This window comes from Mus caroli, unplaced genomic scaffold (assembly GCF_978045245.1).
Source record: "Mus caroli unplaced genomic scaffold, Mus_caroli_1 scaffold_3, whole genome shotgun sequence".
In the NCBI taxonomy this organism is placed as follows: Eukaryota; Metazoa; Chordata; class Mammalia; order Rodentia; family Muridae; genus Mus; species Mus caroli.
In genome coordinates, this window is record NW_028227258.1 from 124517144 (window position 1) to 124538777 (window position 21634).

Genomic DNA, 21634 nt, shown 5'->3' on the forward strand with positions numbered 1-21634 from the left:
AGTGGCCATTATCACCATGCATATAGGTGATAAAGATGAGTTCAGAATTATCCTTTAAGTTCAAATTCTTCCACCTTGGAGATGGACCCATCAGGACAGAGAGCAGAGTATTTTGCACATTCTCACAGAGCCCCCTATGTATTTCTTCTCCACCACTATTGGCACCTGGCTCGCCTATTGCTTCCATACAGACCAGCAGGTGAGAAACACTTCCCATATACTGATGCACAACTTGTATCATCCATGACAGAAAGCTAACAGAAAAACCTGAGAGTCTGCCCTGTGAGGGAACCCAGGTATCCTCAGAAGACTTAGTCAAGAAAGGAGCCATTGCGGGTAGCGGGTAGTGGTGGGATTTTTGTCCCTTCTGGGCAGTCTTCAGCTCCTTGATGTGTGGAAGCTGGTAGTCATGGCAGGCACACAGTGTGACTTGATGTCATAAGGGAATTAGTCACAGGCCATTAGGAGCACATAGAGACTGTTCCATTGTTTCATGACTCAGAAGGGTCATGGTGGGTTATAAATAATACCATGACTCCATTTTCTTGCTGTTGGAAATGTAGAATTAGCCGAAAGTGGAGCACTTGACAAGAAGGAACAGGAAGGGATACTTCCTGGGCCTGAGAAGGAAAAGATAGTGCCTGGACACCAGATGTGTGCAGGCGCTCCAACATGACAGTATGCCAGCACAGAAGGACTCCGCCACCTGTAGCAACCGCGATGAAGCTCTATGACATCACCACACACGCCAATGTGAGTTTCTCATAGTGTTATTTTTAGCCAAACTGTTTATATACACAAGAACCTGTCCACACAGATGTCAGTGTCTGACTCAGTAATGTCCCCAAGTACAGAAGTGCTTCACGATTTTTAGTCTTATTTCAAAAAAATGAACAAGGTTGAAGCTGCACTTGCGGCCTCTGTGTGAGGTCCCGGGTTCAATCGTCAGAAGCTAAATAAAAAGCACAAATAACTTAAACATCTAGTTATGAAAAAAAGTCAGAACTTTGTTTAGTACTATAAAAAGTAAGTGACAAAGTCCTTACAGAAGTGTTGAGAGTTGACTTGGGAACAAATGGGATTGTACCCCACCACCATTAGAAGACTTGGGGGAGAAAAAGAAATGAATGTAGTTAAATAATGAAGCAGAACCAACAACAAGGACCTAGTCCCCTTGGCCCACTGACATGGGTCCAAATGAAGAATGTTAGTGATTTGAAAAGCGATGAAGACAGGCCTGTGTCTATGCTGCTGCAGGCCTAAGGAGAAGCAGGCCATAGACCTGCAGAGGCTTACAGCTTCCTCCCTCCCTCCCTGTCCCATCTGCAGAGCTCTGGTTCCAAATGATTGAGCATTTGGGAAGCACCTCCATCCTCCTGCACAATGCTCTGCAGAGATCATGGGCTTCTGGCACCTGTGTGGGAATCAGGGCCACGCAGAGGAGGTAAGTGGTGTGAGGCAGCTGATCCCGAGATGTGGGCAGCTCTCCCTAAATCCCTGACCCAAGATTTCCTTATAGCCTGAGCCCAGCCTGGAGACTTACCCCAGTGGTGAGGACAAGCGTGAACCATCATGGTGCCTGGACATGAAGAGACTGGAGGAACTAACCAGGCAGAGTCCAGGCAAAATCCAAGATGGCTATACAGACAGGGGAGGCAGCATGTCAACCCGCTCATGGGCCTCAGCACCCATAGAAAGGGTGTGACACCTGCTCTGGGTCACTCGCACGTGGAGTGTCATCATGACCCTTTAAGGTTAACAATGAGGAAAGTGGGGGGAGCACCATGGCAGATGAAGACCACAACCATCCCTTGGCATCTGCAGATTAGTTCCAGGCCCTGTGAGTACCTAAATCCACGAACACTCCTGTGTCTATGAAAAACGGTGTAGTGTGTGAATACTCATGCACACGTCCTCTCGCATACTTTAAATCGCCGCCATAGTGAGCCTAACTATAAGTGAACTAGACACAAAGTGAATAATGGTTTGATAAGCTCTGGAGGATGACGGAGGGTCTGTAGTGTTAGCAGGAGGCAGTGCGTTGCTCCATTTGCACCAGTTCAGAACAGGAATTTCAAAAGACACACCCATTAAAGTACCCTGTGATTGCCTGGTTTACAGGGAACCTTAACCAGGAGGTCCATTGCCTAGCAACACGAGATGGGAACATACTGGCTTTAAACAGGAAACATCTCACACACACTCCTGTGTTTAAGGCTTGGTCCCCACCTGGCCATGCTAATTTTGAGGGATGGAGATTTAGGAGGTAGGGCTTGATTGGAGGAAGTGGGTCACTTGAGAGTGTGCCATGGGTATCTCTCTTTCTCTCTCTTCTTCTTCTTCTCTCTCTCTTCTTCTTCTCTCTCTCTTCTCTTCTCTCCCCCACAGTCCTCCTCCCCCATAACGCGCCCCCCCCCCCCAGCAGCTCTCTTCCTCACACCCTTCAGCCATGTTGTCCTGCCTCATCACAGCTGAGCGGCAGCAGAGCCAGGTGACCACGGACAGATGAAAATCTTTAAGATCATGAGCTTCAACATAGTTTCTCACCGGGCAGTGGTAGTGCACGCCCTTAATCCCAGCACTTGGGAGGCAGAGGCAGGCCTCTGAGTTCGAGACCAGCCTGTTGTACAAAGTGAGTTCCAGGACAGCCAGGGCTACACAGAGAAACCCTGTCTTGAAAAACCAAAACAAACCAAACAAAAAACATTGTTTCTCCAAAAATGAAAAAGCTATTGCACAGTGCACAACACTCTTCTGGGCAAAGATCAAAACCTGTGGTGCGGTTCTCACTGCCTGCCAGCCATGGAGAAGTTGAGAGACAGTTAAATCGCAGTCAACTTGGAGGCTGTCTGGATTAGTAAGTTCAGCCAAGTCAGCAGAGCCCTGAACTGTGCCTCGGAACCCCCAACTGCTTCCAAGGCCTTTGCAGTGCAACCTACTACCTTAAAGCCAAAGGGAATGACAAACACCTCTCTTCTCTGAGCTAATCCAGGAAGTGGGGGCAACTGGACAAAGATACTTGTAGGTGAAAAACAGAAATAGAAAGGAACGGAAAAGGCATGACCGCTCCTAGCTGTGGTGGAGGAAAAGTTGATTATAGATATGTGGGAGAGTATAGCCAGAGGCAGACACATCTGTAAGACTCCAGAGCAGTCATGACACTGAGCCATGTGGGGAGAGGGGGAGAGGAAGGGAGAGGAGAGAGAGGGACACGGAGTACAGGATCCAGGAGGCCAAAGGTACAAAGGGGTCAGGTAATCACAGCCATACCCTGCAACAAGTAGGGACTGAAGAATGCTGGGATAACCTGGTGGCCAGGTCTGCTTTAATCTATTAAATGCAGTTTGTGGGTTTGAAACTTAACAGTAGGGAAGGGAATGTGTGTGCTCTGGGCCTGTGGTCTCCCATCTCCTCTCACATCCCACGCCAGACTGGGTCCTGAGGATGAGAGGATGCCTGGATAGGGAAACACTTTGGAAAGGTGCAATTCAAAACGCAAGCAAAGGCGCCTCCTTGCCAAGCCCCTGCCACACTCCTTTACAGGCCAATCACAGAGAAACTGCTCATTTGCTCATTTCAGAAAAGCGATGCTCTCTGGGCTGTTTGCACACTGGCTTTTAGACCAACTCTTTCTTATGTGTTTGCTTGTTTTCTGGCTGTAGTCAGTGTTGGAGAGGCTGACCAGGATAAGGGCTGATGTAGCCAGAGCCTTCATCTCTGCTCTTGATCAGAGGACTCTCTGCCAAAGCTTGACCCCTCAGCAAACTTCCTGCGTGCATTAACTGTCTTACCAGGTGCCACCAAGATATGTGCAGTGGCAGGTCCTAGTGGCTAGCCAGGTGTGGAGGTGTGCACGCCCACACATGCTTACCCCCCATACCAGGGAAGAAGAATCTGGAGAACAGGTTCAAACCGGTTTTACTCTTCTCCCTGGGGACTCTCCTCTGCCGGAGTGCAGCACAGTGGCCCAGACAGGAGGACGTTTCCTTTGCCTCCAGGGACCTAGCTCCTCTGCAGAGCTGTGGTGGGTGGCAATGTGGGGAAGGGGGTAGTCGCTTGCTTCCTCTACCCTTGTCTTCCCAAGGAGGGGAAAAACATGCCACCCATCATGGCTGCCTGCCAGCCCTGGCCTACCCAATGCCTAGATGAAGGAAAAAAACACCTTTACTGAGCACAGCTCTGGATGCTTGCTACCTGTGTCTCCCTGGGGGCCATTCTAGTTCTGAGGGATTGGAGATCTGGGGTGAGTGTTGGGTGGTACCATGGTCTCCACCCCTAGGATGGTGCTACATCTTTACAGATGAGAACCCTTGGGTCAGGCATGCAGCAACTTTCCCATGTCACCAGGTGAATCCATTAGTGAGCAGTTGTTAGGAGCCAGGCTCTGGAGTCAGGACCCTGGTGTGCTTAGGTGCCACCCCCCACCCCCCCCCCCACATCTGGACAGTGGAAGCTAATAATGGCACTTGCATCCCGGGGTTGTAAAACTGAACCTGGACAATGGAAGAGGAAGCATTTCTTTATCAGCCAATGTCCCAGGCCTAATGCAGGCGGCTCTGAGGGAACTCCGGAAATGCTTCACCAATGCTGGATACAAACAAGTAAGACAGGTGTGGTGGGACCAGCTTCAAAGGTCCAGATTTCACTGGCCTTGTGCAAAGGAAACGCAGTTTGGCAGTTTCACGATGCTCTCGTCACCAAGGCGGCAAAGCAAACAGGAATTTGTATTCTTGACTTGGTTCTGATGAAAAAGAAATTGATGTGCAACTTCCAGGAACTTGGAAGAGAATTAGCAGGTCACCGTGGGTCTGAGGATGACGGGGACTTTGGGCCAAGCTGACTTGAGTCTGGATGAGCTTCAGAAGGTTCGGAGAAATGACCACTTGTCCCCTCTGCCTGGAATATAGTTCACAACAGAGGGAAACTTTGAAACAAAACAAAACAAGGCAAAATAAAACAAAACCAAAACAAACAAACAAACAAACAAAAACAACCTTGTGTATTTTATATTATGAACATTTATAAAGTCATTTCAGTGAAAAAGGGGTGTGAGACAGTGGTGACGGACTGGCTCCCGTCTGTTCTGATTATAGTCTGCTTTGTAGGGATAAAGGACAGGGCCCTGGGCTGAACATCTGCAGGAGAGCAGGCCATGAGCTATCATCAAAGGTGAGGCTTGGCCACACACCACACTCAGTTCTTCACCTACATCCGAGTCTTAAGAAGTAGACGCTTGGGCTGGAGAGACAATTCATTCGTGAAGAGTGTAGACTGGCTTCCAGGGCACACACGTGTATACACACACACACACACACACACATTAATGATACTTAAAAGAGAGGACTGGGGAGATAGAACAGCCAGTAAAGAGCTCGCTCTTTACTCTGCTCAAGTGAGGACTTGATTCAGTCACCAGCACTGAACAAAGTGATGCCTGGGTGGTGGCCATGCTTGAAATCACTGTGCTGGAGAGGCAAAGATAGCAGGAACCTCCGGACTCTGGTCAGCCACACTCGGCAAATCAGGGGACTCCAGGCCAATGAAAGACCCTTTCTCAAACAAACAAGCAAGCAAACAAACAAACAGGGGAGGTGGTGACTGAGAACCTCAGACTGACTTGACCTCTGGCCTTCACACAGGCGTATCCATGTGCACACACACCCACACAAAGTAGATGTCCCAAGTTTCATGTTTTGGGAGTAAGAAATGTGTGCTGAGCAGGCCTATAACTTTCTGAGGACCACGCAAAGCATCAGTAGGGCAAGATTCAAATCAAGTTGTCTGTGAGGCCCCTGCTGCTCAGCAGGGTGACCTTGAGTCTGAGGGTCTGGAGCAGAGGTTATGTGTGTTTCTGATGCTGAGAAACTGGTGTTTCTATTACTTGGCTGGGTGCTCTCTTTGCTGCACTATCCACTTGCTAGATCAGAGAGGGTCAGAGAAGGTCAGAAATCAAGTCCCAGACTCAAAAACTCCATCTCTGCGACTGACCAGACAGAAGGTGCTAACACTGGAGAGGACAGGCTGGAAACCATACCCCTTTCTGGGTACCACCCCTACGTTCCACTCATTGTAACCTGGAGGTTGTGCACTGTGGCACCCTAAAGACTATTGCTGGATGAGACACTAAATCCCACCAGCTGTCAGTCCTGAATTTGCGCCCTGACCCCTTTCATATGAAAGACAAGTCTGTCTCACAGAGCGCAAGCAAGCATCAACTCTTCCCAGCCTCGCCCATCTGATAGCTGCCTTAACTGAGCTAGGAGGGTTTCTTGTCTGCCTTCAAGGCTCTTCAGTGATCTCTTTTTCAACCTTGCAAACCTTTTGGTCTCGTCCTCTGAAGTCTAACTGAAGCTGTGGGCCACTGGGATGGATATATGGTTCCAATGTTACAAAAGGGAATAAGACATGCATCCCTTGAGACTTTAGTAGTTCTCTGCTGTGAATCCCCAGATAGGTATGAAACCAGGAGATAAGCCCATGTAAGAAAAGGATACATGAGGTATAAATAGCACCAGCTTTAGGTTCAAATCAAGTCTAAGATCTTAGACAATCTCTCAGCAGAGGATGTGGGTAGTTCCTGTATAGGTTTCAGGCAGCTGGTGGCCCAGGAGACCTGGCAGTAGGTTCTAGACATTGGTCACAGAAAAGTGTAGTTCAGGAACAAAGAAAGTCTGTTGGTGGGGCCCTGGGGAGCAGGCAGGAAGTATGTTCCTTGGGAAAGACAAGGAGGGTGTATTGTAGGAGATGTCAGGGATACCGAGTCATCAGGATGGCTAATTTGGGATGCTCTCACCTAGTCATCTGCTCCTACTCAAGTCTGCTCCTGATGGCCATAATGTTTGCTGTGGAGGAAGTATGTCACCTAGTAAGCCCACCCTGGCTCAGGTCAACGTCTTCACAGGCTCAGGCACTTTGAACATTTGGTCCTTCTTCAGTTGGTGGTGCTATTTGGGAAGGTTATGAAAGCTTCAGGAGGCGGAGCCTTGCTGGAGGACGTATGTCAGTGGGGATGGGTGGGACAGTTTATAGCCTCGCCCATTCTCTGATTTCTTTGTGAGGTTGAAGGTTGACCTCTCAGCTTCCTGATTGGCTGCCTACTGCCATGCCTCTCCTGCCACTGTAGACTTTTTTACCTCTGGAAGCCTAAGCCAAAGTGATCTCCCTTTTGGTGGCAGTGTTTTATCGAAGAACAGGAAAGTAATGAATACAGGATCTTACCTTCAGGTACTTATTTTTTGTTTGTTTGTTTGTTTCTTTCTTTCTTTGTTATTGACCGAAGTGATACTGGATCCTTCCCATCCATCTCCTATTCCCGTTTCCTTCCATCCCTGGCCCAGAATCACCCAAATTGCTGCTGCACTGGACAACAGCTGATCTGAGCTCACATCTCCATGTAGTGTTCAGGGGTGTCTCTGGCTCCCATGTGCTTCTTTTGTCTCCATGCCCCACTAACTTTACCAGTTGTGCATTCTTTTTGCAAACCAGCTCACCTCTCAAGTGTCCCAAATCCCACTTTCCTTAGCTTGTCTAACATTACAATCCGCCTTGTTTAAAATAAATGGTAGAGACAACCCAGCCTGAGCTGGGGCACAAGTCCCTTCCGGTCCACTCCAGCACCAGGTGCCTTGCTGCGGAGTCTCCGGACACCCGCAAGGACCCACACAGGATTCCCCACGGGATCCTAAGACCTCTGGTGAGTGGAACACAGCGTCTGCTCCAATCCAATCCTGTGGGACCTGAGACTGCATTAACTAGGGAAGCAGACAACCGGGACTGAGCTGGGGCACAAGTCCCTTCCGGTCCACTGCAGCACTGGGGTGCCTTGCCAGCAGAGTCTCCGGACACCCGCAAGGACCCACACAGGATTCCCCACCGGATCCTAAAACCTCTGGTGAGTGAAACACAGCGTCTGCTCCAATCCAATCCTGTGGGACCTGAGACTGCATTAACTAGGGAAGCAGATAACCCGGCCTGAGCTGGGGCACAAGTCCCTTCCAGTCCATTGCAGCACCGGGGTGCCTTGCCAGTGGAGTCTCCGGACACATGCAAGGACCCACTCAGGAATCCCCATGGGATCCTAAGACTTCTGGTGAGTGGAACACAACTTCTGCCAGGAGGCAGGTTCGAACACCAGATATCTGGGCACCTTCCCTGCGAGAAGAGAGCTTGCCTGCAGAGAATACTCTGACCACTGAAACTAAGGAGAGAGCTAGCATCCCATGTCTGCTGATAGAGGCTAACAGAGTCACTTGAGGAACAAGCTCTAACCAGGGACAACTACAACAGCTAGCTTCAGAGATTACCAGATGGCGAAAGGCAAACGTAAGAATCCTACTAACAGAAATCAAGACCACTCACCATAATCAGAACGCAGCACTCCCACCCCACCTAGTCCTGGGCACCCCAACACAACCGAAAATCTAGACCCGGATTTAAAAGCATATCTCATGATGATGGTAGAGGACATCAAGAAGGACTTTAATAACTCACTTAAAGAAATACAGGAGAACACTGCTAAAGAGTTACAATTCCTTAAAGAAAAACAGGAAAACACAACCAAACAGGTAGAAGTCCTTAAAGAAAAACAGGAAAACACATCCAAACAGGTGATGGAAATGAATAAAACCATACTAGACCTAAAAAGGGAAGTAGACACAATAAAGAAAACCCAAAGTGAGGCAACGCTGGAGATAGAAACCCTAGGAAAGAAATCTGGAACCATAGATGTGAACATCAGCAACAGAATACAAGAGATGGAAGAGAGAATCTCAGGTGCAGAAGATTCCATAGAGAACATCGGCACAACAATCAAAGACAATACAAAATGCAAAAGGATCCTAACTCAAAACATCCAGAAATACAGGACACAATGAGAAGACAAAACCTACAGATAATAGGAGTTGATGAGAATGAAGATTTTCAACTTAAAGGGCCAGAAAATATCTTCAACAAAATAATAGAAGAAAACTTCCCAAACCTAAAGAAAGAGATGCCCATGATCATACAAGAAGCCTACAGAACTCCAAATAGACTGGACCAGAAAAGAAATTCCTCCCGACACATAATAATCAGAATAACAAATGCACTAAATAAAGACAGAATACTAAAAGCAGTAAGGGAGAAAGGTCAAGTAACATATAAAGGCAGGCCTATCAGAATTACACCAGACTTTTCACCAGAGATTATGAAAGCCAGAAGAGCCTGGACAGATATTCTACAGACACTAAGAGAACACAAATGCCACCCCAGGCTACTATACCCGGCCAAACCCTCAATTACCATAGATGGAGAAACCAAAGTATTCCACGACAAAACCACATTCACACATTATCTTTCCACGAATCCAGCCCTTCAAAGGAGAATAACAGAAAAAATCCAATACAAGGATGGAAATCACGCCCTAGAAAAAGCAAGAAAGTAATCACTCAACAAACAAAAAAGAAGACAGCCACAAGAACAGAATGCCAACTCTAACAACAAAAATAAAAGGAAGCGACAATTACTTTTCCTTAATATCTCTTAATATCAATGGACTCAATTCCCCAATAAAAAGACATAGACTAACAGACTGGCTACACAAACAGGATCCAACATTCTGCTGCTTACAGGAAACCCATCTCAGGGAAAAAGACAGATACTACCTCAGAGTGAAAGGCTGGAAAACAATTTTCCAAGCAAATGGTCTGAAGAAACAAGCTGGAGTAGCCATTCTGATATCGAATAAAATCGACTTCCAACCCAAAGTTATCAAAAAAGACAAGGAGGGACACTTCATACTCATCAAAGGTAAAATCCTCCAAGAGGAACTCTCAATTCTGAATATCTATGCTCCAAATGCAAGGGCAGCCACATTCATTAAAGACACTTTAGTAAAGCTCAAAGCACACATTGCACCTCACACAATAATAGTGGGAGACTTCAACACACCACTTTCAATAATGGACAGATCGTGGAAACAGAAACTAAACAGGGACACAGTGTAACTAACAGAAGTTATGAAACAAATGGACTTAACAGATATCTACAGAACATTTTATCCTAAAACAAAAGAATATACCTTCTTCTCAGCACCTCATGGAACCTTTTCCAAAATTGACAATATAATTGGTCACAAAACAGGCCTCAACAGATACAAAAATATTGAAATCGTCCCATGCATCCTATCAGACCACCATGGACTAAGGCTGATCTTCAATAACAACATAAATAATAGAAAGCCAACATTCACGTGGAAACTGAATAACACTCTTCTCAATGATACCTTGGTCAAGGAAGGAATAAAGAAAGAAATTAAAGACTTTTTAGAGTTTAATGAAAATGAAGCCACAACGTATCCAAACCTATGGGACACAATGAAACCATTTCTAAGAGGGAAACTCATAGCTCTGAGTGCCTCCAAAAAGAAACTGGAGAGAGCACACACTAGCAGCTTGACAACACATCTAAAAGCTCTAGAAAAAAAGGAAGAAAATTCACCCAAGAGGAGTAGACAGCAGGAAATAATCAAACTCAGGGGTGAAATCAACCAAGTGGAAACAAGAAGAACTATTCAAAGAATTAACCAAACAAGGAGTTGGTTCTTTGAGAAAATCAACAAGATAGATAAATCCTTAGCTAGACTCACTAGAGGGGACAGGGAGAGCATCCTAATTAACAAAATCAGAAATGAAAAGGGAGACATAACAACAGATCCTGAAGAAATCCAAAACACCATCAGATCCTTCTACAAAAGGCTATACTCAACAAAACTGGAAAACCTGGACGAAATGGACAAATTTCTAGACAGATACCAGGTACCAAAGTTAAATCAGGATCAAGTTAACGATCTAAACAGTCCCATATCCCATAAAGAAATAGAAGTAGTCATTAATAGTCTCCCAACCAAAAAAAGCCCAGGACCAGATGGGTTTAGTGCAGAGTTCTACCAGACCTTCAAAGAAGATCTAATTCCAGTTCTGTACAAACTATTCCACAAAATAGAAGTAGAAGGAACTCTACACAGCTCATTCTATGAAGCCACAATTATTCTGATACCTAAACCACAGAAAGATCCAACAAAGATAGAGAACTTCAGACCAATTTCCCTTATGAATATTGATGCAAAAATACTCAATAAAATTCTCGCTAACCGAATCCAAGAAAACATTAAAGCAATCATCCATCCTGACCAAGTAGGTTTTATTCCAGGGATGCAGGGATGGTTTAATATACGGAAATCCATCAACGTAATCCATTATATAAACAAACTCAAAGACAAAAACCACATGATCATCTTGTTAGATACAGAAAAAGCATTCGACAAGATCCAACACCCATTCATGATAAAAGTCTTAGAAAGATCAGGAATTAAAGGCCCATATCTAAACATGATAAAAGCAATCTACAGCAAAGCAGTAGCCAACATCAAAGTAAATGGTGAGAAGCTGGAAGTAATCCCACTAAAATCAGGGACTAGACAAGGCTGCCTACTTTCTCCCTACCTACTCAACATAGTACTTGAAGTCCTAGCCAGAGCAATTCAACAACAAAAGGAGATCAAGGGGATACAAATTGGAAAAGATGAAGTCAAAATATCACTTTTTGCAGATGATATGATAGTATATATAAGTGACCCTAAAAATTCCATCAGAGAACTCCTAAACCTGATAAACAGCTTCGGTGAAGTAGCTGGATATAAAATTAACTCAAACAAATCAATGGCCTTTCTCTACACAAAGAATAAACAGGCTGAGAAAGAAATTAGGGAAACAACACCCTTCTCAATAGTCACAAATAATATAAATTATCTTGGCGTGACTCAACTAAGGAAGTGAAATATCTGTATAATAAAAACTTCAAGTCTCTGAAGAAAGAAATTAAAGAAGATCTCAGAAGATGGAAAGATCTCCCATGCTCATGGATTGGCAGGATCAACATTGTAAAAATGGTTATCTTGCCAAAAGCAATCTACAGATTCAATGCAATCCCCATCAAAATTCCAACTCAATTCTTCAATGAATTAGAAAGAGCAATCTCCAAATTCATCTGGAATAACAAAAAAACCTAGGATAGCAAAAACTCTTCTCAAGGATAAAAGAACCTCTGGTGGAATCACCATGCCTGACCTAAAGCTTTACTACAGAGCAATTGTGATAAAAACTGCATGGTACTGGTAAAGTGACAGACAAGTAGACCAATAGAATAGAATGAAGACCCAGAAATGAACCCACACACCTATGGTCACTTGATCTTCGACAAGGGAGCTAAAACCATCCAGTGGAAGAAAGACAGCATTTTCAACAAATGGTGCTGGCACAACTGGTTGTTATGTAGAAGAATTTGAATCGATCCATTCCTATCTCCTTGTACTAAGGTCAAATCTAAGTGGATCAAGGAACTTCACATAAAACCAGAGACACTGAAACTTATAGAGGAGAAAGTGGGAAAAGCCTTGAAGATATGGGCACAGGGGAAAAATTCCTGAATAGAACAGCAATGGCTTGCGCTGTAAGATTGAGAATTGACAAATGGGACCTCATGAAACTGCAAAGCTTCTGCAAGGCAAAAGACACCGTCAATAAGACAAAAAGACCACCAACTGATTGGGAAACAATCTTTACCTATCTTAAATCAGATAAGGGACTAATATCCAATATATACAAAGAACTCAAGAAGGCGGACTCCGGAAAATCAAATAACTCCATTAAAAAAATGGGGCTCAGAGCTGAACAAAGAATTCTCACCTGAGGAATACGGAATGGTTGTGAAGCACCTGAAAAAATGTTCAGCATCATTAATCATCAGGGAAATGCAAATCAAAACAACCCTGAGATTCCATCTCACACCAGTCAGAATGGCTAAGATCAAATTCAGGTGACAGCAAATGCTGGCGAGGATGTGGAGAAAGAGGAACACTCCTCCATTGTTGGTGGGACTGCAAGCTTGTACAACCACTCTGGAAATCAGTCTGGCGGTTCCTTAGAAAATTGGACATAGTACTACCGGAGGATCCAGCAATACCTCTCCTGGGCATATATCCAGAAGTTGTTCCAACCGGTAAGGAGGACACATGCTCCACTATGTTCATAGCAGCCTTATTTATAATAGACAGAAGCTGGAAAGAAAACCAGATGCCCCTCAACAGAGGAATGGATACAGAAAATGTAGTACATTTACACAATGGAATACTACTCAGCTATTAAAAAGAATGAATGTATGATGGATGGACCTGGAGGGCATCATCCTGAATGAGGTAACACAATCACAAAGGAACTCACACAATATGTACTCACTGATAAGTGGATATTAGCCCAAAACTTAGGATACCCAAGATATAAGATGCAATTTGCTAAACGCATGAAACTCAAGAAGAATGAAGACCAAAGTGTGGACACTGTGCCCCTCCTTAGAATTGGGAACAAAACACCCATGGAAGGAGTTACAGAGACAAAGTTTGGAGCTGTGACGAAAGGATGGACCATCTAGAGACTGCCATATCCAGGGATCCACCCCATAATCAGCTTCCAAACGCCATTGCATACACTAGCAAGATTTTGCTGAAAGGTCCCAGATATAGCTGTCTCTTGTGAGACGATGCCGGGGCCTAGCAAACACAGAAGTGGATGCTCACAGTCAGCTATTGGATGGATCACAGGGCCCCCAATGGAGGAGCTAGAGAAAGTACTCAAGGAGCTAAAGGGTCGGGAGGCAGAGGCAGGCGGATTTCTGAGTTCGAGGCCAGCCTGGTCTACAAAGTGAGTTCCAGGACAGCCAGGGCTATACAGAGAAACCCTGTCTCGAAAAACCAAAAAAAAAAAAAAAAAAAAAAAAAAAAAAAAAAAAAAAAAAGGAGCTAAAGGGATCTGCAACCCTATAGGTGGAACAACATTATGAACTAACCAGTACCCTGGAGCTCGTGTCTCTAGCTGCATATGTATCAAAAGATGGCCTAATCGGCCATCACTGGAAAGAGAGGCCCATTGGACACAGAAACTTTATATGCCCCAGTACAGGGGAACGCCAGGGCCAAAAAAATGGGAATGGGTGGGTAGGGAATTGGAGGGGAGGGTATGGGGGACTTTTGGGATAGCATTGGAAATGTAATTGAGGAAAATACATAATAAAAAAATATTAAAAATTTAAAAAAGTAAAATAAATGGTAAAGCTTATGTTAGTTTTCTTAATGCGTGTGGCTGCTATCTAATTCTGCATTGATTTAACTACTGGGAAGAGTAGTGCCTTGACCAGGGCACATTTTCAGTTTTCGAATATGTATGGTATGCATGTGTGTGTGTGTGTGCTTGCGCGAGCACGCGCAAATGGAGGTCTGAGGTTGATGTCCAAAACCATGTCCCATTGATTCTTCCTCATTTACACAAGTAGGGCCTTTCAATCAACCCCAGAGCTTACCTTTTGGGCCAGTTTGCTAACCAGAAAACCCCTTTCTCTGCTTTCTCATTATAGGTGAGTCCCCATGCTCACCTGGTATTTATATGGGCTCTGGGAAACCGAATACCAGTCCTCACACTCTCATGGCAAGCTCTTTAACACACTGAGCCATCTCCCAGACTCTGCCTTTGGCACATTATAAGTGACAAGAAAGAGTCTGGATAGTCAAGACAGCTAGGGCACAATGGTTGCAGAAAGGAATTGGAGAATCAAGATTGGCTTAAAGACCTGGAAGATCAGAGTCCTATTCAGAAAGTCCTTACCTGAACCTATATTCTGAAGTGTAATTCCTACTCTTTCTTCTTGAAGTTTCAGAGTTTCAGAGCTAACACCGAGATCTTGGGTCCGTTTAGAATTGACTTTGTGTACACAGTGAGCCGGAAAGTACTGGTTTCATCCGTCTACACATAGAGATCCAGTTTCCACAGGACAGTTGTTAAAGATCTATCTTTTCTTCTGTGTATATTTTTGAGATCCGTTGAAAATCAGATGTAGTGGGGTCATGGCTTTCATCTGGGTCCTTGATGTAAATGTTATAGGTCAGATGGGAAAGGTATCCTGGCATTTGGAAGCAAGGAATACCACAGTGTCACACAGCACACAAGAGATTTACTGGGAGGGAAAAACCCAAGAGAGTGGGTGCCTCTGTTCAGGTAAGAAGCGGCCGATAAATAGAAGACAGGGTTTATATAGCATTTATTGGGGGTGGAGCTTTCCAGAATGGGGATTGGTGGGTTTTTAAGCCCAGAGCTCAGCCACCTATGCCTGGAGGGGCTGGGTCCAGCAATTATGGCATTTAGGGTGTTCTGTGGGTAGGGGCTGGCATTTGGGGGTTCTCTGGGGTGGAGTCTGGTCACTCCTGAGCCTGGAAGGCCTACACTTGATTCCATTCTATTACTCAGTGTGCCTGGTTTTGTGTGTTTTACTGTTATATGCTGTTTTCCCACTATAGCTCTGTAGAATATCTAGATATCAGGCATGGTGATACCTATAGCAGTACTTTTATTCAGAATTGTTTTGGCTATCTGGATTTTTATGTTTCTATAAAGTTTAATATTATTTTTTTTTCAATTTCTGTGAAGAATTGGGTTGGAGTTTTGATGAGGATTTTGAATCCTCATCAAATTGCATTGAATCTATAAATTGCTTTTGGAAGGATTCCATTTTCACAGTATATCAATCCTGTCAATACATATGCATAGAAGGCTTCTTTTATCTCTTGGTGTTTTCTTCTGTGTTTTAAAACCATAGAGGTCTTTTACTTCCTTGGCTAGATTTATTCCTAGAGTAAGAGTAACCCAGTTTCTTCCTCAGTCTGTTTGTATATATTCATATAAAGGAGTTTAATTGTAGTTCCCTACTGGGTTATACACATCCTAGAAGCAATGGGTTACTAAGCAAAAAAGACCAGTGCCGGGTATGGAATGCCTCTCCTAGAACTGGTAGTGAGTCAGAGGTACCCCACAAACCCTCAAAACAACACAGGCTACTGGCATTTGCTCTTGCTTGCCCACCAGAACTTGATGGCTACTACTTATTGCTTTAGACACCAAACACAGGCCAGGAAGGAATCAAGTTGATAGTGATCAGGAAGTGTCCCTCCCCACTGCTGGCAGGTGCCTGCAGAGAGAACTCATCAATAGCCTTACACACCTGTCGGGAACCCTATTACCTGCAATAATGACTCATGTGGCCAGATTGCCCGTAGGTGCAGTATTAGCATATATATTATGGGGGGTAACCAACCGCTTTCTGGCTGGATTTTAAGGCCTGCCCAACAGGAGAAAGCACATGCCTGGTACTGTAATATTGCCAAGAATACATGGCTGGGAGCTCAAAGACCCCAGGAGTAAACCTACTAGTATTATCCTACTAAATGAACATGGTATTAACTGCCCTCTAAGTTAATCTCTATGACTTACGTTAATGCAGTTCTCAGACCTTATCAGAGATCCTCTGTGCAGTGGAGAACAGTTAAGACAAAAACTCACAGCTAGTCAAAGTACCGAGACAAAATATGGCATGATCAGCCACAAATAGGACATCTGTATCACATCTGTCCCCAAAGTGCAGAGACCATCACAGAAGGAGGGTCAAAACGATTCTCAAAGCCAGGGCATAGGGAGAACAGAGTGAAACAGAGAGTTTTGAACACAATGGACTGGTCCATTCATGAACCCATAGCTACTGTGGATGCCTGCACAAGACCCATCTAAGATCAAGCCAGTCGGCATTCTATCGTGAAGTAGGGAGGGGGTCAGGAACTCCCACCCTTAACTGAGGAGCTATGGAGTTAGTAGCTTCATGGGGAAGATTTTTTTTGTTTTGTTTTGTTTTTTGTTTTTCGAGACAGGATTTCTCTGTATAGCCCTGGCTGTCCTGGAACTCACTCTGTAGACCAGGCTGGCCTCGAACTCAGAAATCCGCCTGCCTCTGCCTCCCAAGTGCTGGGATTACAGGCATGCGCCACAACTGCCCGGCGGGAAGATGTTGTTAAGAATATGGTTTCCAGTAGGTCTACCACACTCCTGGCTCTACCCCAGGAGTATATGGGCAGTAAAATTGGAGTCCATAGATTATTTTTTTAAAGGACACAGTTATCGGGAATAGAGAGGTGGGGATGGACTTGGGAGGAGTTGAGGGAGGAATGGGAAGTGAATATGACCAAAATACATAGCATGAGATCCTTAAATAATATACTATTTTAAAAAGAAAACATTTTTCAAAGAATGTGATCCCCCACCTCCCTGAGTGGTCTTTCAGGACTTTTCCAGTTTCTTTTCCATGTTCTTCCATTCAAACATTTAACGCAGCAATAACAAAAACAAACAAACGAAAACAATGTCAAAACCTGATTATTGCAGAGTGCAGGGGGAAAATAGCTGTCTTTTCCACTTCTGTTATGGGCCGTAAAAGCCAGGCGCTCATGATGCTAAGGACTGAGCTGCTTCATCTCCCCAGAAAGATGTGTTGAGGTCCTGGCCATGGGCACCTCCGACTATGGCTATAGATAGAGAAAAGGTCTTCACAGAGCCAATTCAGGTGACACGAAGGCACAAGTGTGGCTTTAATCCCACACTGGTGTGTTTACTGCCTTCTAAAAGGTCCCAAGGATGCCTGCCTGCAAACTTCCCTGCAGCTGTAGTGGGAAGCAGTCCTGGGGCCCCGGAGCTGAGTGAGATGTGTCCTTCCTGTTGTTTTAGACACAGGCTTCATGGTACACATTTACAAAATTGTCATTTGTGGTTTTAATGTGCAGTGTGTATGCACTGCACATTGGTCAGGACCTTTGATTAATCCATTGCCATTACTGGGTTCAGAGTGCTCAGTTTTTAGTTAGTTACAAGGTCTGCATATCACTATTTGCCCTGGAACTTGCTGTGTAGACCAGGCTCGCCTGGGCTGTATCTGCCTCCCAAGTCTTGGGTTTAAGGTGCATGCCATGACATCCAGATTTACTTATCTGTGTATTCTTCCCCCAGACAGGACCACTATAGAATCCACATTTGATGGGACTTTATCTTGTGTTACAACCCTCCCTGTGTTTGGGTCCTCGCTATTTTCTGCATTTACCTAAATGTGTCTTTATCCCTAAGAGGCACATCCTGTCTAAGCATGTAGTTGCTTTAGAATACACAAAGGGTGTGGAGGTCCATAGCCTTTGGGGATTCTCATTGTAGCTATATTGCTGCCTTGCTGTTTTGCTAGACATAGCTCCTCACTCACTGTTCCCCAGCGATGGACATGAGTTCTGGTCCCACTCTGCTTTACTGCAGAGACCTGGAGGAGACCCTGTGTGGTCAGACACCCCAGTCTTCATGCCACAGGGACACTTATGGCTCACAACTGAGGACCTCCCAGTTCTATCAACCACCACCTGAGGACCTGCTTCTTTTTTTTTTTTGTTTGTTTGTTTTTAATTAGGTATTTTCTTCATTTACATTTCAAATGCTAGCCCAAAAGTCCCCCATACCCTCCCCCACCACCACCACTCCCCTACCCACCCACTCTCACTTCTTGGCCCTGGCGTTCCCCTGTACTGAGGCATATAAAGTCTGCAAGACCAAAGGGCCTCCTCTCTTCCCAATGATGGCCGACTAGGCCATCTTCTGCTACATAAGCAGCTAGAGACACGAGCTTTGGGGGTACTGGTTAGTTCATATTGTTGTTCCACCTATAAGGTTGAAGACCCCTTTAGCTCCTTGGGTACTTTCTCTAGCTCCTCCATTGGGGGCCCTGTGGTCCATCCAATAGCTGACTGTGAGCATCCACTTCTGTGTTTGCCAGGCCCCGGCATAGCCTCACAAGAGACAGCTAAATCTTGCTGGTGTATGCGATGGTGTCAGCGTTTGGAGGCTGATTATGGGATGGATCACCAGGTATGGCAGTCTCTAGATGGTCCATCCTTTCATTTCAGCTCCAAACTTTGTCTCTGTAACTCCTTCCATAGGTGTTTTGTTCCCAATTCTAAGAAGGGGCGAAGTGTCCACACGTTGGTCTTCATTCTTCTTGTGTTTCATGTGTTTTGCAAATTGTATCTTGTATCTTGGGTATTCTAAGTTTCTGGGCTAATATCCACTTATCAGTGAGTACGTATCATGTGAGTTCTTTTGTGATTGGGTACCTCACTCAGGATAATGCCCTCCAGGGAGGATCTGTTTATTAACCAGAGGACAGAATGTCAAGTGACCCATGCTGTCCGACTTCTGAGGGGCAGAAAAGGAAGAGCCAATGTGAACCAGAGCTTACACAAAGGTTTCATATAAATAACCCAAAACAGTCTTTTCACCCTAGCTTCTCACAGGGAGGTTTGTGACTGGTGGGAACAGCAAGTATTGATGGGCAAGTCTTGGGGTGATGTGTTTTCTCTCTAATTCTAATTCTAATTCTAATTCTAATTCTAATTCTAATTCTAATTCTAATTCTAATTCTAATTCTAATTCTAGGGTCAGAGACCACATGACCTACCTTTCTGTTCACCTCAAGCCCAGTCCTTCCTAGTTCTCAAAATGAACCAGTGGAAGCCAGGGTGTTGTGGCACACGCCTTTAGTCCCAGCACTCAGGAGGCAGAGGCAGGTGGATCTCTGTGAGTTCGGGGCCAGTGTAGTCTACAGAGTGAGTTCCAGGACAGCCAAAGCTACAGAGAAACCCTACCTCAAAAAACCAGAAAAACATAAAACAAACAAACAGAGCTATTGGATTCTGTCAGGGCAGGACAGACTCCCATGATTCTGGTGGGTGAGCACTCACAGCTTGTTTGTATGCCCAGAAGGCTTTGGGGAAGGCTGTTCCTACTGTGTGTCACTGAATGCTGTTAGAGGCTTTGATGTTTTCTAAGGTTGCATAAAGTGCACTTTCAAAGATAGAAAACAGAGGAAGAAAGTCTAACCAATACAAACATCAAAATAACATGACCTTTCTGCCATAAATTAGGGGGCTGGAGAAATGGCTTTCTACAGCTGGGGTATTTGATGTGCTGAACTTGCTGGGTTGGCAGATTAATCGCATTTATACTGGGAAAGTATTCCAGGACATTAAAGGATTTATTTGTTTGCTAATCTGCTTCAGGCCCCAGAGGCCTTGTTACAAAATAAGGGGGCAGAAGGAGAAGAGAAGGGCTGAAAGGAGGGGCTAGGAACAGGACAGAATTTCTTCCCCGTTGGGCAGGCAGTTTTGTTAACCTAAAGAGGCCAGAGCTCTTCAACACCACGGGAACCTCTGACACAGCCTCCTTGTTTATGAGCCAAGGAAGTTTGCTTGTTTGCTCTTTCCACCGTATAAAGTTAACATGATCTTCCTCTGTAAACACAAGCAGGGTTCTTCCTTGTTTTAACCATCTAGGATTTGGAAGTGTCTGCTTGGGAGACACGCAGATGGAAAAAAATACATGGGGAATTCTGGGAGATTTACTGAGGGCGCTGCTGCTGATGGTGGCTTTCATCTGAGGCAGTTCCCTTTCTTCCCGTTTTTGTAAAAAACTCTTTTCCCTCAAATGCAAACAAACATTTGCTTTCCTGTTGCCTTTTCCCCCTGCGGACAGGCTACGAAGTGCAATAGCCAAACAGTCTCTTAATCTCTTGTCCAAAGACTATAACCTTCTTTTGGCAAAGCAGCGATTTTATTTTGTTCCCCAGCACCTTGACAATGCTCAGAAAACATAATCCTCTTCTCACAATGGCATCTCGGCTTTGCTGTTCTATCCCCGGCAGCCCAAGCGATGGAATTAAAGGACAGTTAAGCTTTTCCAGAGAGGCACTTCCTTCCTTGAGGTCCTCACAGAAAAGTCTGCTTTATTTTTAGTAATATCCTGGCTCCTGGTATTGTATTTGTGCACATAATCCCTCCACAATAACGCTAGCTGTCTGGTGGCACGTTCCCCCCAAGGAACTCAAAGGCCTTTACAGACGTTAATTAATTCTCCCAGCACCCGGGTGAGATGGGTGGGTGTTCCATTCCGATCTCTGTATTATTATTATTCCCATTTTGTGATTTTGCCAAAATTCTTTTGCCTTCTTCCCCAGTGTGTTTCCGAATGGAATTCATCCTCAGTGCCGGGCTGGCTGATTAAGTCCACAGGAAAGGAAGAAATCAGAGTAAAATGAAACAGAAGAGGAGGGTGAAGCACACTGTCAAGCCAAGAAGGCTGGGCTGCTGGAACGCAGGATGCACAATGTGTAGTCCCCCAGCTTCTCCATGGATGCACAGGGGAGTAAGAGAAGAGGGGATGTACAGCCAGCCCTCCCATTCATTCACCCAGAGGGGAGGAGAGCCCAGCCTGGGAACCACGACAGACAAGATGCTCATTAATACCAACAAAGAGGCAGGAACCATCAAGTCTCTTCTGAAATCCCCAGCTTCCAGCAAGGACATCTTGCGAACTGTTGTTTCCCGGTCCTAGCCCTACCAGAGCAGTTGATGCCTCCTGTTCTCACCAGCGTAGGTTCTTCTAAGGTGGAAATGTGTTTCTAGAACCCTGATCATGTGATGTACTGATGCTGGTGACTTTTTTTCATGACAGAGGAAAAACTCTTTGGGTGGGGGCAAGAATCATTGGTTGAAAAAACTTAGTACACAGCCAGCAAGATGGCTAGGCTGGTGAAAGCCTTTGCTGTCAAAGCTGACAATTACAGGGACCTTCGGAGAAAGGAGACAACAGAACCTTCAGAAAGGTCCACATGCCCATTGTGGCCCAAGGGCGCTTGCACT

The 21634-nt window shown here is 45.1% G+C and overlaps 1 long non-coding RNA gene across 1 annotated transcript; it reads left to right on the forward strand.

Moving 5' to 3' along the window:
* The first annotated feature begins 568 nt into the window (after nucleotides 1-568).
* Nucleotides 569-21377, forward strand: LOC110291985 (uncharacterized). Its single transcript, XR_002377628.1, has 3 exons — nucleotides 569-753; nucleotides 1330-1444; nucleotides 20950-21377. It is a non-coding gene; the product is annotated as an uncharacterized LOC110291985 (long non-coding RNA).
* Nucleotides 21378-21634: the final 257 nt, after the last annotated feature.